General features: G+C 45.2%; 3 non-coding genes across 3 annotated transcripts; 1 reads left to right on the plus strand and 2 right to left on the minus strand.

Annotated features, from left to right (window-relative positions):
- Positions 1 to 8364: 8364 nt before the first annotated feature.
- Positions 8365 to 8437, minus strand: trnav-aac (transfer RNA valine (anticodon AAC)). The gene has a single exon. It is a non-coding gene; the product is annotated as a tRNA-Val (tRNA).
- A 6176-nt stretch (positions 8438 to 14613) lies between these two features.
- On the minus strand, positions 14614 to 14685 carry trnaq-cug (transfer RNA glutamine (anticodon CUG)). Its single transcript has one exon. It is a non-coding gene; the product is annotated as a tRNA-Gln (tRNA).
- A 1099-nt stretch (positions 14686 to 15784) lies between these two features.
- On the plus strand, positions 15785 to 15856 carry trnae-uuc (transfer RNA glutamic acid (anticodon UUC)). The gene has a single exon. It is a non-coding gene; the product is annotated as a tRNA-Glu (tRNA).
- The last annotated feature ends 1966 nt before the right edge of the window (positions 15857 to 17822 follow it).

The following is a 17822-nucleotide window of genomic DNA, read 5'->3' on the forward strand; positions in this document are numbered from 1 at the left end:
ATGGCAAAATAATGTTCAACTTATAGGCTAGAGAGAGGACAGGGAAAAAAAACATTATAATAGTAATCGAAAATAATAGTGATAATACTAATGACAACAATTAAAAATATACATATATATACATATATATATATATATATATATACATATATATATATATATGAGATCTGAGATCGGACGTTTTTTTATTTTTTTATTATAGAACTTACAACAGTACATCACAGATCTGCGTTTTTTTTAATTATTATTTTTAAAAAAATCATATATGTCATATATATATATATATATATATATATATATATATATATATATATATATATATATGCGTTTTTTTTATTATTTTATTTTAAATAATAATTTAAAAAAACGCAGATCTGTGATGTACTGTTGTAAGTTCTATAATAAAAAAATAAAAAAACGTCCGATCTCAGACGCTAAGCAGGGGCCGGCCTGGTTAGTACTTGGATGGGAGACCACCTGGGAATACCAGGTGCTGTAAGCTTTTTATGGTTTCTGCTCTTGCCTGACAGCAGAGGGCGCTGTTTGACACTTTTTTTCTGGAGTCTAGCCTGCATCACCTTCAAATAGGATCTTTTCAGTTGACCTGGCACCTTACGGCCATACTACCCTGAAAAAAACCGGTGAAAGCAGTTGCAGAGTAGATCACAGAGAGATATTTTTTTAGATATATTCAGTTTTTTCTTTCCTATTGACAGTGTTTTTTTTTCTTAAAAATTCTCTTTTGTGAATGTTCAGGGAGTGGGCCCGCTCCCCCCTCCCTGTCCTCCCCCACCCCCCAAATTTGTGGCTGGTGGGGAGAGGGGCACTTTTTGTTTTAAACAAGGAGCACAAGTCAAGCTGGTAGCCAGGGAGCCATCAGACAAGGCTGCTGCCTATCCTAGGCAATTAGCTGTGGCAGTGGAAGCCGTGGGTGAGGGGGCCATTGCACCACTGGACAAGGGAATTGTTCTAAACTGTGGAACCATGACAGGATGCAGATTTAAAGGAATAAATAGATACGAAGTCACAATGAAGGATATGGAGGGTAAAAAGAAGCTCTTGGATGGTCTAAGAATCCGGAATTGCAGGTTAATTGCCTCTGAACCATGCAGAGATGAACTGACTGTTTCTTTTTTAAGTCACCCGGTATATACTGTTGGAATTTGACCACCTGTTATTAGGTCAGTGATTCCTGTGGGTGTCGTGTTGGAGGCAAGAGATGACAACGAACTTGTCAGTTATATGGTTTACTCCGGGCTCACAAGTCTTTCCCTAACACCTGCAGAGACGTAGGCTTTACTTACAGGTCAGAACAAATGAGTACAGCTAACTGTCCCTGCCCGGCTTTTTTATGCTAAGAAATGTCGGTAGATCTCTGGCGCATCACAGGTGGCCCCCTCCTCTCCTCGGCCGACATCTTCTCACCAAAGGGAAATGTCCACCTCCAAGCAGGGTGGGCGGGGTGGAGCGGTGGAGCCAGCCGTTATCGACAGGCCGTGGCTGCCGACGTCATGCTCCCCCGTTATCTGTTGTTAGTCAAAATTGTGGATGTGTAGGAGAGCTCCGGAACTGTATGTGCCTGAAAGCGATTATGTGTCTTGTGATTTGCCCAAGGTTGCTTGGTTCTACTTGATTAAATGTAGTGCATAGTTATATGAGTGAGACACAAGAAATAGGAGACAAACATACATGAGACACAAAAAATAGGAGACAAACACACATGAAATCCTTCAATACTGAAGACAGTGAAATAATTAAGAAACTGGAGGACTGGGGAGTGACAGTTGTGTCACCAATAAAGAGGAGAAAGTGGCCAGGAACAAACATTTTGGATGGCACATGCTTCTGCCGCATCAAATTCAATGAAAGGGTCCGCTCACTCCCCTTCGCAACCGAATTCTCAACACTTGAAGGGGAAGAATATTTCAAGGTGATGCACGATAGGCAGGTCAAGGTGTGCAGGCTCTGTATTCAACCTGGTCACAGCCTAAGAGAGTGCCCGGAATTCAAGTGCTTCAGCTGCGGTGCACAGGGCCACTACGCCAGGGAGTGCCGTCAATCAAGCGACCCAGCGGGAGATGAGGAGATGCCGGAAGCCAGAATCCAAGCAGAGGCGGTCAGCATGGAGGAGGAAGAGGGGCAAAGGCCTCAGAACGTCAAGATCACTGCAGCAGCAAGGATGGAAGACGAGGAACAGAGTCCGTGAGGGTTCGTGAGGACGGCGCAAATGAGACAGCAGAGCTGAAGCGCAAAAGGAGCGACGGGAATGAAGAGAGTGTGGAAGAGCTAACAGCAGGACGAGAAGACGAGACAACAGGAGAGGACACGGTCAACGAAAGTAAGAATGACATTGCTGACAAGAGGCATAATCATGGGGAGGAAAGAGGGAGGAGAGTGATTGATGGGTTCAAGGTGATTGAGGGAATTTTGGGAGAGGAAAGGGAGCTGGAAGTGTGTGGGGCAACAACGAGTAAAACTAGAGAGAGTCTCAAAGATGTATCGAGTGAGGGAGAAAAGGGTAACGGGGAAGAGACGAAGGGAACATTACATCATTCCCAAGTGAGGAGTCGGATAAGGGGCAGGAGGGTTTGACAGTGCAAGAGGAGATCAAGGGGAGAACAGCTGATCGGAAGGAGACAAAGAAACTGATCAGATTAATGTAGAATTAAAAGTGGGGGGTGTCAGACTTTTCTCCTTCTCACATGAAGTCAATGCTGACGCTTTCCTCATTCAATGGGAACGGACTAAGAAATAAAGAGAGACTGCTTTATGCAATGCAAATATGTAAAGAGGACATCGTTTGTCTGCAAGAGACTAACTGGGATGGGGGGTTATAGATTATATAGAGAAAGAGTGGATTGGGGAAATATTTGTTAATAATGGAGAGAAGAATGCGAGGGGTGTGGCAATATTAGTTAGGAAGGGAGTGGTGGAAGATGTAAAGGAGTGTGGGAAGGATGGGAAGGGGAGGGTTTTAGGGATTGAGTTTCATTATGGCGGCAAAACATATCAGCTATGGAACATCTATGAGAGGGAAAGGAAGGTTTTTTGGGAGTTTGAAGGAGTTCATGGAAGAGAACTGTGTGATGGTCGGGGATTTCAATGTGTGGTGTGGGAGGTTGGATGTGTGCACAGGGATGAGGTTCAGGGATGACAGCTTAAGGGGGGTTCTACTGCAAAATATGAGAGCAAATGGAATGGTGGATGTATGGCGGGAACGAAACCCAGCAGGGAAGGTGTTCACAAGGAAACAAGTGGTGGGGGGGTGCTCAAACAAAGCAGAATAGATTTGGTTTGGGCAAAAGAAAACATCTTAAACAAGATAGGATCAATCAAATATAAGATGACTGCAATCAGCGATCATGCAATTGTGTGTTTGACTATATCACAAGGGAGGGAGGGGAGGGGAGGCGGGGTGTGGTGTTTGAATGGAAGCCTACTGCACGACACTAAATATAAAAATCAAGTGGAGACATGCATTGCAATATGGATGAATGATAGTATGTATGAGGATAATGTTGGGGAATGGTGGGAAAGGGTCAAAAGAGCAATTAAAATATTGAGCATAAAATATGGGAGAGATAAGAGCAGGAGAGAGAAAGAAAGAGAAAGGAGGCTGAGGGATGAGCTGGACAAGGAGAATGAAAAAATAGACAATGGGGGAAGTGATCTAACGAAGTACATAGCCCTAAAATATGAATTAGAGGATATAGAGGAGAGGAAGTGTAGAGGGGCGATGGTGAGAAGTAGAGCAAGATATGTGATTGAGGGAGAAAAATGTAGTGGATATTTTCTGGGCTTGGAAAAAACAAACCAGAAAAGGAGCTTCATAGGGGAGATAGAGGATGGGGACGGGGGGATCATCACAGATGGATTTGGAATAGTGGAGAGGGTAGAGCAGTTTTATAGGGACCTATTTAAAGAGGAAAAGGTCGACAAAAGAGTCATGGAACAGCTTCTAGAAAAGGTGAGGGTCAAGGTCAGCGAGGGAGATAAATTAATAAGTGAAAAAGAAATAGATAGAAGAGAGATAGATAGAGCAATTAGCGAATTAAAAAGGAATAATAAAAGTCCAGGTTCGGATGGACTGATAGGAGAATTTTACATTGAGTTTAAAACCATACTAACTCCAGTACTATATAGATTATTTAAGTGGATGGAGGAGACAGGGGAGATGCCAAATAGTATAAGAATGGGGGTTATAAGTTTAGTATATAAAAAGGGTGGGAGGGAAAAATTAGAAAACTATAGACCAATTAGTATGTTGAATAATGATTATAAAATACTGGCAAAAGTAATCACAAACAGGTTAAAGAGATTCATAGGGAAAATTATAGGAAAAACACAATCTTACGGCATACCTGGGAGGGACATCACAGACACAATATGTAGTATTAAGGATGTAATTGATTATATGAAAAAAGGTGGTGGAGGGATTATCATGAGCATAGATTTAAATAAGGCTTTTGACAGGGTGAATCATGAATATTTATTTACATTACTTAAAAGAATAGGGTTTGGAGATAGGCTGGTAGGCTGGATAAAAAGAATGTATAAAAATGTCGTAAGCGTTATAAAAGTTAACAGCGTTCTAACTGGGTCAATAAGATTAGAAAGGTCTGTCAGACAGGGCTGCCCGATGTCGGCCTTATTATACTCTCTATCAGCAGAACCGCTGGCATGGCTATTGCAAGGGAACAATAATATTAGAGGGATAAATATACCAGGAGGACAGAGGAGCTTAGTATACCAATATGCAGATGACACAACTATCACAGTAAAAGATGAGGAGAGTGTAGGAGAAGTACTGGAAAGTATAAAAGCCTATGGTAGGGCATCGGGGGCAAAGGTCAACATTGGGAAGTCGGAGATGATGTATATAGGAGTAAGTGAATCAGGGAAGAATGAGATGGGGTTAAAGGTGAAGAAGGACTATATGAAGATCTTAGGGATAAATGTGGGGATAGAGGGAGTAGAAGGAAGGGATAGAAAGTACGAAGGAATAATAAACAGTATGAAGAATACATTGAAATTTTGGAAAAAGAGAGGACTAAAATTAAAAGGGAAAGTGGTGGTGGTGAATGCACTGCTAATGAGTAAAATGATCTACGCAATGAGAGCGTTGGATGTGCCTGACAGAGTGGTGAAAGAGGTGGAGGGGTTGGTGAATGACTTTTTGTGGGACGGGAAAGGGGCCAGAATAGCACGGGAGGTTTTAGAGAACGAATACAAGGATGGTGGATTAAAACTAGTAAGTCTAGAATGCAAAAAGAAGGCAATGAGGGTGAAGACAATGGTGAACTATTTAGCTGTTAAGAATGATCACGTGTGGAAGGCTTTTCTGAAGGAAGCAATCAGTCAATGGTCAATGTGGGGGGTGCAGAGAGAGTGGTGTATACATGAAAATGAGAAAAGGAATGTTGAATGGAGTGAGTGAGTTTTACAAAGAGGTGTTGAGTGCATGGGGGGAATTTGTAAAGAACATAAGCTATGAATGTCAAAATCTAAAACAAATATGGGAACAACCTCTCTTCTTAAATCCAAAAATCACAAGCGACGGAAGAATGATGGACAATATGCTGCTCAGGAGGGCAGGTATAAGGAAAGTTAGAGATATAGTGTATGAATATGTACCTGGTTTCATGTCAGCACAGGTGATGGTGGATGAAGTGAAATTGAGGGGGGATGATATTGGGGTGGGAGAGGTGGAAAAAGTAATTAAAGATGGGATGTCGAGGGAGTGGAGAATGATGATTGAAAGAGGGCATAAGGTGGGGGATGACTGTGAGCTGGAACTCTATGTGGGAGAAGGGAAAAGTAAGAAAAGACTGGAGAATGTAAAAACTAAGATATTGTATGCATATTTTAAGGGAGAGAATGTTAGAAGGCCGGCATCGGACAAAGTGTGGGAAAAAGCAATAGAAGGAATGGATGTAAAGAAAATATGGGCAAATATGAGAGTGAAATGGAACACCAGTGAATGTGAGCACATGGACTTCATGCTAAGACACAATAGAATATTCAATAATCTAATTATAAGCAAATTTGATGAGAATGTAAGCAAAGAATGTGAAGTATGTGAAAAGAAGGTATAAACATTTATGCATGAGTTCATAGAATGTGAAGGGTTAATAACATATTTTGACAAAATGAGAAAGCTCATAACGAGTTGTTGGGGGGTAGATTTGTAAGGGACATGGACTGGAAAGAACTGTGGTTATTTGGTGTAAATAAAAGGGTGGGAGAATGTTATGCAAATCTGTTAAACTATACATTGAGCCATGCAAGATATGCTGTTAAAGTACGAAGAAATATGATTCACTATGACAAGAGAAATGCGGATGTATGGCAAATTTTTAAAAGTATAATGAAAAAAGACATTTCCATTTTGTATTATTACTTGGAGGAGGGGGAATTCTATCATGCTTTTGTGAAAGGGAATACAATGGTGTATATAAATGAAGAAATGGGACTGAAATTCAGAATTGATGTGTAAAGTATGTTGAATGTATGAAAATAATAACAATAATAATAATAAAAGCATTCAGTGCTCTCACCGCCGCAGCCCGGTTTCGATTCCCGGTCAGGGAATTGACATTTGGATAGGTTTTTACTGGACATAGGATTTGTCTTGGGCCTCGGTGGAATGGTTGGGGTCACCTTGAAGCGCTACTTGGGAACAATAAATCACGAACTGGGTTTCTTCACTATTACATGACAAGATACTGGATTAGGTTTGGGGGATTTGTCTGACACTGATGGATAGATCCTGGACTCATTTCCGATACCACATCTCTTTTACAAAATACAAAGGATTCCTTAGAGAATGCGGGTATCGATTCGGTGAGAGGACCAAGTCCTAGCCACTAGACCACCAGGGACTGCATCATGGCTGCACTCTGAAAGGCAGAGACTGTGTCGCTTTGACGTACTCCAGCAAAGCAACCAAAATAGTTCTGAGACTGGACCTTCTCTGCCAACAATGCAACAGCAGGGGAATTAGCTCAAATGGTAGAGCGCTTGCTTAGCATGTGAGAGGTAGCAGGATCAATACCCACATTCTCCAAGGAATCCATTGTATTTTGTAAAAGAGGTGTGAGATCGGAAATGAGTCCAAGATCTTTCCCTTTGGCGTCAGACAAATACCCCAAACCTCTTCCTGGTTGCGTTCTCTAGACCAGTCTCTTGTCATGTAGGGAAGAAAACCAGTCTGTGATTTATTGTTCCCAAGTATCTCTTCATGGTGACCCCAACCATTCCACCGAGGCCGAAGACAAATCCTATCTCCAGTCAAAACCTATCCAAATGTCAATTTCCTGACCGGGAATCGAACCCGGGCCGCGGCGGTGAGAGCACCGAATCCACGCCACCAGACCACCAGGCACTGCTTTAGGTCTGCACTCAGAAAGGCAGAGGCTGTGTCGCTTCTCTTTGTGTTGAGGATGAGGGAGGAGGAATCTTCTGGCATTCTGGACTTGACCACAGTAGGAGGATAAAAGAGGTTGGTTTCCTCCTTGATAGATGAGGACAACTCAATGAAGACAAAATGAAAACAAAATCTTCTGGCCTACTGTACTTCTCCTTGCAGAGATGAAGAAGCCCCGGTCCCGAAATGTCCACCTCCAAGATGGACTGAGGTCTTAAACTACCCACATGGACAAGCCAAATATCTTCCGGAAAAAAATGAGTTCATGGTCAGACAAGACAACGGTTGAGCCGGTGACCCGAAATGGAAACTTTTGATCTGAGTGTCCACGATTCAAGTCCCTGTTCAGGTGACCAGGTCTGAGGTCCACTTGCAAACGCAAACTTTTTGCCCTCAAAATACAAGGGCAAAAGGCCTTGGTACTTTATGGAAACTACATTTGGAGCCTGGCTTTTAACTGGAACTGGAAAGACTTGTGGCCTTCGAACCCACGCCTCATTAGAGACTGCAACCTGAATGCAGCGCCTTCGACTGCTCGGCCATCCTGACCGTGCAGGTCTCGCTCCTTCTGTTCCCTTAGAAACAAGGTCAACTGTGGAATTGATCAAACATCAGGATGGCCACATCAATTAAAACAGAAAAAGGTCCGATTAGCTCAGTCGGTAGAGCATGAGACGCTTAAGCTCATATTGGGCGAGTCAGCAGATTTATTGATACATCTGAAAGATATCTTTCCTGTTGAAAATTGTTCAACATGCTGAAAACATTTCATTCCAAATACACAAAAACAAATCTTCTGACCAAAGTCCTGGGGGCTCACTTCGTCGGGCATCAGACTCTGAGTATCAAGAGTTCAAGTCCCTTCAGAGATCAAGCACATGTCCTTGTTCCTATTTGTCACCTTGACTTTTTTTGTAAAAGAAGGACTTGAAAGGCCATCTTTCCACCCAGTTTCGAACTGGGGACCTTTTGCGTGTTAGGCAAATGTGATAACCATTACACTACGGAAAACTGAAGGAAGGGGCTTTTAAGGGGGCTAGTGAAGTCACAAAGCAGTTGCCAAACAATGAAACGCGACGATGTGTCCAAAGTGGGGGCAGATTGACAATTGTCCAAATGGACAAAGATGTCTCCTTTGTAGGGAAAATTGTTCCAGAAATAATGGGCTTTTCTTCAACAAAACAAGACATCACAATCGTGGCTTGAAAGAAACACCTTAGCCACCCTCGGGGTCACTTTGATATCTCGATGGACTCAACTTGTGCCCTTGGAGTCAATGGTTTGTAAATAGGCTTGTAACCTCCTCTAACCTTGTCTGGATGGCTGGATGTCTGGCCTTTTGAAGAATGAAGTTAAGGTCCTTTCAGCCAGCCAATAAGCATTTTCAAACTATTTGCCAAGTCACAAAATAAACAGGGATTGTTCTGAAAACCGGGCTTGAACCAGGGACCTTTAGAACTTCAGTCTAACGTTCTCCTAAGTGAGTATTTCAGCTTCTGAGGTGGTGTTCTGCTTTTTCAGTCGTGGGTAAATGTGGGGGCAGGGTGAAGCTGTGTCTGTGCCACGTATTTTGCTGTGTACCTGGTTCAGTGTGTTCTCATCTTGGGTTGGAATGTCCCCATGCTGGTAACGGGTGGGGAATACAGTCCGTTGATGAGGATAAGAGCTACAGAAAATGGGAAGGATTTCACTGGTTGAAGTCTCCAGCTACCATAAAAACGATCATGGGCCACAAGCCTGTTCTGAATCCCGCTTTGGCCAATCGACAGTACATCGACTCAGCAGCATTCCTTGTTAGTATAGTGGCCAGTATCTCCCCCTGTCACATGGAAGATTGCGCGGTTCGATTCCCAGACGGGGAGTTCCTATTTTGTATGTCACGTTGAACCTTGAGCAGGGTTGCGGTTGCAACAACCCGTCCGGGAGAACAAGACCTCTATTCATCTTCTTCTCCAAGTGCTCAGCTGTGTTGTACAATCTGACAGTCCTTTGCTACCAAATCATTCCAGTCGTGGATAATGGACCTGACCAGAGCGAAAGGAGCCTTAATGTGGTGCTTTAGACCACTCATCCACACAACCCAAAACGGTGCCCTGATCAGGAAAAAACTGTGACCTTGTGAGGTTCGCTGACAACGGAGGACACTGAAATGGAGCCACACAAAGGAGGGTACCTGCACTGTTTACGTGTCCGTTGACCAGGTTGCAGATGGATTGCCTTTGTTCCTTTTGAAAATCCACATTTTAACACCCCATTTATGAAAGACGTAAAGACCATCAGGAGGTAGACTGGGATTCGATTGGCAGACTTGGAATTGCTTGTCCATGAGGACCAAGACAAATCCTATCTCCACTCAAAACCTAACCAAATGTCAGTTCCCTGACCGGGAATCGAACAACAGCAGCGGTGGTGAGAGCACCAAGTCCCAGCCACTAGACAACCAGGGACTGCATCATGGCTGCCCTCTGAAAGGCAGAGACTGTGTCGCTTTGACGGACTCCAGCACAGGAACCAAAATAGTTATGAGACTGGACCTTCTCTGCCAACGCTGCATCAGCAGGGGAATTACCTCAAATGGTAGAGCGCTCGCTTAGCATGTGAGAGGTAGCGGGATCAATGCCCGCATTCTCCATAAACTCCTTTGTTTTTTGGATGAAATGTTCCCAAGTAGCGAATACTAATCCGGGCCCTAATCCCGATATCTAGGCCAAACACAGCCATCTGTATCACCCTAAACCCAGTCCTAACTGCATTCTCCCCTCTAGCACCTTGTCTTATCTTGTTGTGGGATCAATGCCCGCAGTCTCCAAGGAGTTCTTTGCCCTCTGTAGAAGAGATGTTGGGATTGGATCTACCTCTTAGCATCCGACAAATACCCCAAACCAGGGGAATTACCTCAAATAATAAAGTGCTTGCTGAGCATGCGAGAAGTAGCAGAGTCGATACCCGCATTCTCCAAGGACTCCTTTGTATTTTATAAAAGAGATGTGGGATCGGAAATGAGTCCAGGATCTATCCCTCAGCGTCCGACAAATACCCCAAACCTAATCTTGGCCGCGTTCTCTAGATTGGTCTCTTATCATGGAATAGTGAAGAAACCCAGTACGTGATTTATTGTTCTCAAGTAGCGCATCAAGGTGACCCCAACCATTCCACCGAGGCCTTGCAGAGATGAAGTGGCCCTGGTCCCGAAATGTCCACCTCCAAGATGGACTGAGGTCTTAAACTACCCACATGGACAAGCCAAATATCTTCTGGACAAAAAGAGCTCATGGTCAGACACGACAAAGGTTGAGCTGGTCACCCGAACATGAAACTTTTGATCTGAGTGTCCGGGATTCAAGTCCCTGTTCAGGTGACCAGGTCTGAGGTCCACTTGCAAACGCCTCCTTTTTGCCCTCAATATACGAGGGCAACAGGACAATCCCTTGGTACTCTATGGAAACTATATGAGGAGCCTGGCTTTTAACTGGAACTGGAAAGACTTGTGGCCCCACACACAAACCAAGTATCTTCTGATCAGCTGATCCTTGACATCAGCTGTCACAGACATTGGCGTCGTTTGGGGACCTCATCCTGATCCGGTTCCGGTTGAGTGAACGCTGGCGCGACTGGCTGCCGCTACTCTCCCGTAACTTTTAAGTGATTTATGGTTTTATTGCCTCAATATGGCCTAACTATGACCACTGTGTTAGCACTCTGGGTGAGCTGAAGTGTTTTTCCTGCGTTCGATTATCGATCCAGCCACTGCTCCTGTGTTTTTATGTGCCTTCTTGCCAACTTCTTGCCTACCTGCTGGAAGTTAGCACCTGGCCACAGACACGCTGTGGGCCAACAAGCTTGTCACCTGGTCTGCTCTTTTCTGGACTTTCTGTCGTTCTGCCACCACCGAATGGCAGAACCGATCCGGTACACAGCTGCTGAGCTCCTCTGGATACGCTGGCATCTGCCCCTGCCCTCACCGCCACCGCCGGTACTTTACCACCACCCGGACATCGCTATCCTCCCTCGTTGGAAATACACCCATCGTGGGTCTCGCAGGAATTTCAATCACGACAACTCCTCCACAGCAATAAAATCCATCTGGTCTACCACTCGTCGTCCTCCCAGAAACTCCGACAGGGTAGCGGATAGCAGTGTATTAGCTCGCCCGGTTAGGACGGCTAATGCTAATGCTACCGCTAAGCACGACAATGCCACTGTTCGCTTCGGTCTGCTCTACATCCGCTCTCTCACGAGCAAGGGTCCACTCCTCCAGGATCTCCTCACTGACCGTAAGCTCGATTTTTTGTGTTTAACAGAAACATGGCAACAGCCGAATGACTTTTCCACCCTCAACAAATCCACACCGGCTGGCTTTGTTTACATCTGTCATCCCCGTGGCAACGGTCGCGGCGGAGGTCTCGCGGTGAATTACCGAGTGGAAAGTCCTGCCGGTGACGGTCTCTGCATTCAGTTCATTTGAATGCACTGTTTTTATGCTCCCTGGACACTCTCCCACTGTCGTCGCCACCATTTATCGTCCCCCTAAGCCCCACACTGACTTTTTAACTGACTTTGCCACCCTCCTTACACAACTCTCCACTCTGTCACATAACTTAATACTGCTGGGAGATTTCAACATACATATAGACAATAAAACTCTCCCACTCACCAGAGACTTTCTATTATGCCTAACAGTTTTGGACTCCACCAATACATTGACTTCCCGACACATACCAAAGGACACACACTGGATCTACTCTGCTGCTCTGGCCTCACCCCCTCCAACTGCACCGCCGACGAACTTCCAATAACGGACCACTTCCTCCTCTCATTCAGCACTACACTCTGCCTCTCCTCAATCAAACCTCCACGTCTCATCTCCTTCAGGAACCTAAAGGACATTAATGTTGACACTCTCCGCTCCGAAATTTCCTATATCCCAATCCCGGATTTTCTTCCTAACCCCGAAGATCTCACAGCTCTTTACAACACTGGTCTAAACAATATCCTGAACTCTCTTGCCCCACTGAAAACTCGGACTGTTTCTTTTTCATCATCTGCACCTTGGTTCACCCCTGAACTCCGGACATTGAAATCTAAAGGACGACAACTGGAACGGCTCTACAAAAAAACTGGACTCACAATTCACAAAAACATCTACAATACCCACATTCTCCAGTACAAAGACGCCATTGCACACCGTAAATCTGCTTATTACTCTGGACTCATCACATCCAACAAAGGAAACACAAAATCACTTTTTTCATTACTCAATAAGATCCTCCAGCCTCCCCACTCTTTACCCCCCCCCACTTTTACTCAACTGACACCTGTAACTCACTGATGGTATTTTTCAATGACAAAATTAACTCCATTCATCAGCACCTCTGTTCACAACCGCCTCCTCTCCCCACATCCGAACCCTTTCTCTACAGTCAGCCTTTTTCCTCTTTTCAACTCCCCACCGCATCTGAAATATCTGACATCATCCACAAATCCAAGCCCTCCACAAGCCAGCTGGAGCCCATCCCAACAATCCTGGTCAAATCCTGCCTCTCCTCTCTGCTTCCTCTCATCTCTGCCATTATCCACCGGTACTACCGGTGTCTACCGGTACTGTCCCCCCAGCTTTCAAAAACGCTGCCGTCACCCCAATCCTGAAAAAAACTGGTTCAGATCCCAACAACTTCAATAACCTCCGCCCTATCTCCAACTTACCTTTCATTTCCAAAATTCTCGAAAAAAATAGTCTCCTCCCAACTTCACGCACATCTCACCCTTAACAATCTGTATGAACCCTTCCAGTCCAGCTTCCGTCCCCGTCACAGCACTGAAACTGCACTCATCAAAATCACCAATGATCTCCTCACTGCAGCTGACACCAGTTCACTTTCTATTCTCATCCTCCTTGACCTGAGTGCGGCCTTTGACACCATCTCACACCCCATCCTCCTCAGTAGACTCTCCGAAATTGGCATCTCCCACATCCCCCTCCACTGGTTCCATTCTTATCTCACAGACCGCACTCAGTTTATTCAGCTTAAATCTTTCTCCTCCGACCCCTCCCCAGTCACCACCAACATTCATTTTCACTGCTTCGCGGATGACACCCAGCTCTACCTCTCTTTCAAACCCAACTCTACACTCCCACCCCCCTCCCTCACTTCCTGTCTCTCTGAAATAAAATCATGGTTCACCTCCAACTTTCTGAAACTTAACAGCAATAAAACTGAATTCTTACTCATTGGCACCAAATCCACCCTATCTAAAGTTGACTCCTTCTCTCTCTCCATCGACAGCTCCTTAGTCTCCCCCTCCCCGCAGGTCAAGAGTCTGGGTGTCATCCTCGACAGCACTCTATCTTTCCAATCCCACATCAATAACGTCACCAGGTCAGCTTACTTTCATCTGCGCTCCATTAATCGTCTACTCCCCTCCCTCACCCCCCACACCACCGCCATCCTCGTCCATAGCCTTGTCACTTCCCGCATTGACTATTGTAACGCTCTCCTCTTCGGCCTCCCTCACAAATCCCTCCATAAACTTCAACTGGTTCAGAACTCTGCTGCCCGGATCATCACCAGGACCCCCTCATTCCACCACATCACCCCCATCCTGCAGCAACTCCACTGGCTCCCCGTGACACAAAGAATTAACTACAAAATCCTTCTGTACACCTACAAGTCCATCCATAACCTTGCCCCCCCTTACCTCTCTGACCTCATCCACATTCTTAAGCCATCCCGTTTCCTCAGATCTTCCGCGTCCCTCCATCTCACTGTTCCCTCTGCACGCCTTAGCAGTATGGGGAGCAGAGCTTTCAGCCGCTCTGCTCCCCAACTCTGGAACTCATTGCCACCAGACCTCCGTAACTCTGCCACCCTTCCCATTTTGAAATCTAAACTCAAAACCCATCTGTTTAAACTTGCCTATTCCCTTTAACAGCTTCACATGGTCCCCCCTCTCCCGATTTATTGTATGCTCTTATTTATTGTTTGTTGTCTTTTATCTTGTATTTTATATTGGTGTTTTTATCTCCTGTACAGCGACCTTGGGTGTCCTGAAAGGCGCTTTTAAATAAAATGTATTATTATTATTATTATCCACGGTTACCACTGATTTGTAGAGTAAGTCAATAAGTCATCATACTCTTACTGTTAAAGGAAGACACAGTCCAAACACTCGATTGCTGCAAGGCAAGTAGGTTCCACCAAGACTTGAACTTGGATCACTGGATTCAGAGTCCAGAGTGCTAACCATTACACCATGGAACCGTTTGTTTTAGATGTGACTGGCACCTTCTGGCGTAACAATGGAGGCTTTGCAAACCAGGACACCAACTTTCCTCTTTGATGAGCACAAAGTATTTTTGGGTACAATCCAGGGGTCTTGTGCTCTCACGGAAATGGCTGTCCTTTTCCAACAGGAGTTGAGATGAAATGTATTCAAATAGACAAACTGCATTGATCACTCAATCAGAATTTCTCAGTTTGCCAATTTCAGACTGCGTGACAAAGACTCAAGTCCAACTCCATCGACAGGGAAGCAGAGGTCCTTCAGACAAGACGGTATTGCCATTCTTTCCTGGAGACAGAACATAACAGACATAACATGAGCAAAGGGCTTGTCCTTCGAGCCGGACTTGAACCAGCTACCTAAGGATGCCAGCTTGAACCACTTCAGTACGCCACTCTTCCAACTGAGCTATCGAAGGTCTTGCTGTTTTGAGGCTAGTGAGTACGGCCAAGCGTTCGACGTTGAGGTTGTGGCTGAGAATGCCACTATTGACAGAATTTGGATTAGATAATCAAGTGTTGTGGTGGAGAGTCTCAGGTGGAGAGTCTCAGGTCGAGAGGTGTGACGTTTCTGATCGAATTCAGAGGTCATCAGTTGGTCCTGAAAACGGTCTTGGCACTTTTTTTCACGATGAAAGGTATGAAAACAGCCCTGTTGCATTGGCCGGGAATCGGACGCGGGTCTACCACGTGGATCGATCCTGGACTCATTTCCGATCGTAACATCGCTTTTACAAAAGGCAAAGAACTCCTAGAAGACTGCGGGCATTGATCCCACAGCAAGACAAGACAAGGTGATACCTATGGCTGTATTTGGCCTAGATATCGGGATTGGGGCCCGGATTAGTGTTTGGTACTTGGGAACATTTAATCACAAAAAACAAAAGAGATTTTGGAGAATGCGGGCATGGATCCCGCTCCCTCTCACATGCGAAGTGAGCACTCTACCATTTGAGCTAATTCCCCTGCTGTTGCAGCATTGGCAGAGAAGGTCCAGTCTTATAACTATTTTGGTGCCTTTGCTGGACTACGTCAAAGCGACACAGACTCTGCCTTTCTGAGTGCAAACCTAAAGCCGTCCCTGGTGGTCTAGTGGCTAGGATTCAGCGCTTTCACCGCTGCGGCCCGGGTTCGATTCCCGGTCAGGGAATTGACATTTGGCTAGGTTTTGACTGGAGATAGAGTCGCCAGATCGTCAACCTCCCACCTGGAGGCGAACTCGTCGCCCACAGTACCGAGGCCATGTCGGCGAAGACGGCAGTACATGGCACAGACACAGCTTCACTCTTCCCTCACTTTAGGCCCCGACTGAAAAAGCAGAACCCCCCATCGCAGCTAAAATAGCCCACTTGGGAGAGCGTTGGACTGGAGTTCTAAAGGTCCTCACAATAAACCTCACTCCTCCTGATGGTCGTTACGTCTTTCAATAATGGGGTGTTAAAATGTGGATTGTCAAAAGGAACAAAGACAATCCATCTGCAACCTGGTCAACGGACACGTAAACAGTGCAGGTACCCTGCTTTGTGCGGCTCCTTTTCAGTGTCCTCCATTGTCAGCGAACCTCACAAGGTCACAGTTTTTTCCTGATCAGGGCACCGTTTTAGGTTGTGTGGATGAGTGGTCTAAAGCACCAGATGAAGGCTCCTTTTGCTCAGCGGGCACTGGTTGAAATCCCACAGCTGGCATTTTCCTGGTCAGGTCCATTATCCACGACTGGAATGATTTGGCAGCAAAGGACTGTCAGATTGTACAACACACCCGAGCACCTCATGAGCAGAGTTATCCTTTTCCGGGAAAGAACCAAAAACTCTGACTCGAAGGTGCTGATTGCTGCTCCCAGTTGCTTCTAATTCGTCTGCGAGCAAAAATTGAATTTTAGAGTCTGGTTAATTGAAAAGATTTGCTAGCTAGCCAGCAGTTGAAACTTGAATCTTCTGAGATGAGTTATCCTTTGCCCCACTATTCGTACAACAAAAGGACCTGTCATTTAAGGTTAGCTTCTGGATTGTCACTGTTTCGCCAAGACTACAATTGGGTTGAGAGAAAAGTACTTTTTAGACAAGACAATAACAAAAGCAACACACACCTGCCATGACCCAGGGTTGGTGCGGACACAACAATGAGTACGAACCACGATATGATTACAGCTGTCTAACCCGTAGACAACACGTCATCCACTGCGCCACTAGCCATTCAACAAAATAACCTGGAGTTTAAGGTTGGGTTCTAACTAGCCTACCACAGTTTCTGCATTACCAAACACTAATTCAGATGTTGGGACTCATTTTCAGTCAACAAGACCATGTCAACAAAGGTCCTGCAGGAGATGAGGTGACCGAGAGGTTAAGGTGCTGGACTGCTAATCCATTGTGTTCTGCGTGCATGGGTTTGAATCCCATCCTCATGGGACTATACCAATGCAGTAGTTTTGACACCACCTGTGTTTTTCGGAAACATCATTCGAATGCAATTAATCAAAGTATCAGGTACGATGTTGGAGATGGAGAATGCTTTTTTAGCAGGAAAAAGACACAATATACCATTTGGAGAATGCAGGCATCGATTCCACTTCATCAATGAAATGTTTTCCGCATGTTGCACAATTTTCCACAGGAAAGAAATCTTGACGATATATCACCAAAAGTGCTGAACCGCCCAATGTGGGGCTGAAACTAGTTAAGTAAACCTTTTGGACCTCGATGACCCATCAAGAAGTCAACCTTTGTTGGTTCAGAACAGGCACAGAACATCCCTGCCTCCCTCTGAATCTTGCAGGTCACTGGGAAGATATTCGGCTCGAAGGACCATTTGGTCCCGAACATGAAACTCTTGATCTGAGTGTCCGGGATTCAAGTCCCTGTTCAGGTGACCAGGTCTGAGGTCCACTTGCAAACGCCTCCTTTTGCCCTCAAAATACAAGGACAACAGGACAACACCTTGGTACTTTATGGAAAATTCATGAGGAGCCGGGCTTTTAACTGGAACTGAAAAGACTTGCAGCCCCGCACTGTCTGAAGTGGGATTTGAAACCACGCCTCATTAGAGACTGCAACCTGAATGCAGTGCCTTTGACCGCTCGGCCATCCTTCTGTTACCTGAGAAAATAGGTCAGCTGT

The sequence above is a fragment of the Doryrhamphus excisus genome, chromosome 2 (assembly GCF_030265055.1).
Source record: "Doryrhamphus excisus isolate RoL2022-K1 chromosome 2, RoL_Dexc_1.0, whole genome shotgun sequence".
Classification (NCBI taxonomy): Eukaryota; Metazoa; Chordata; class Actinopteri; order Syngnathiformes; family Syngnathidae; genus Doryrhamphus; species Doryrhamphus excisus.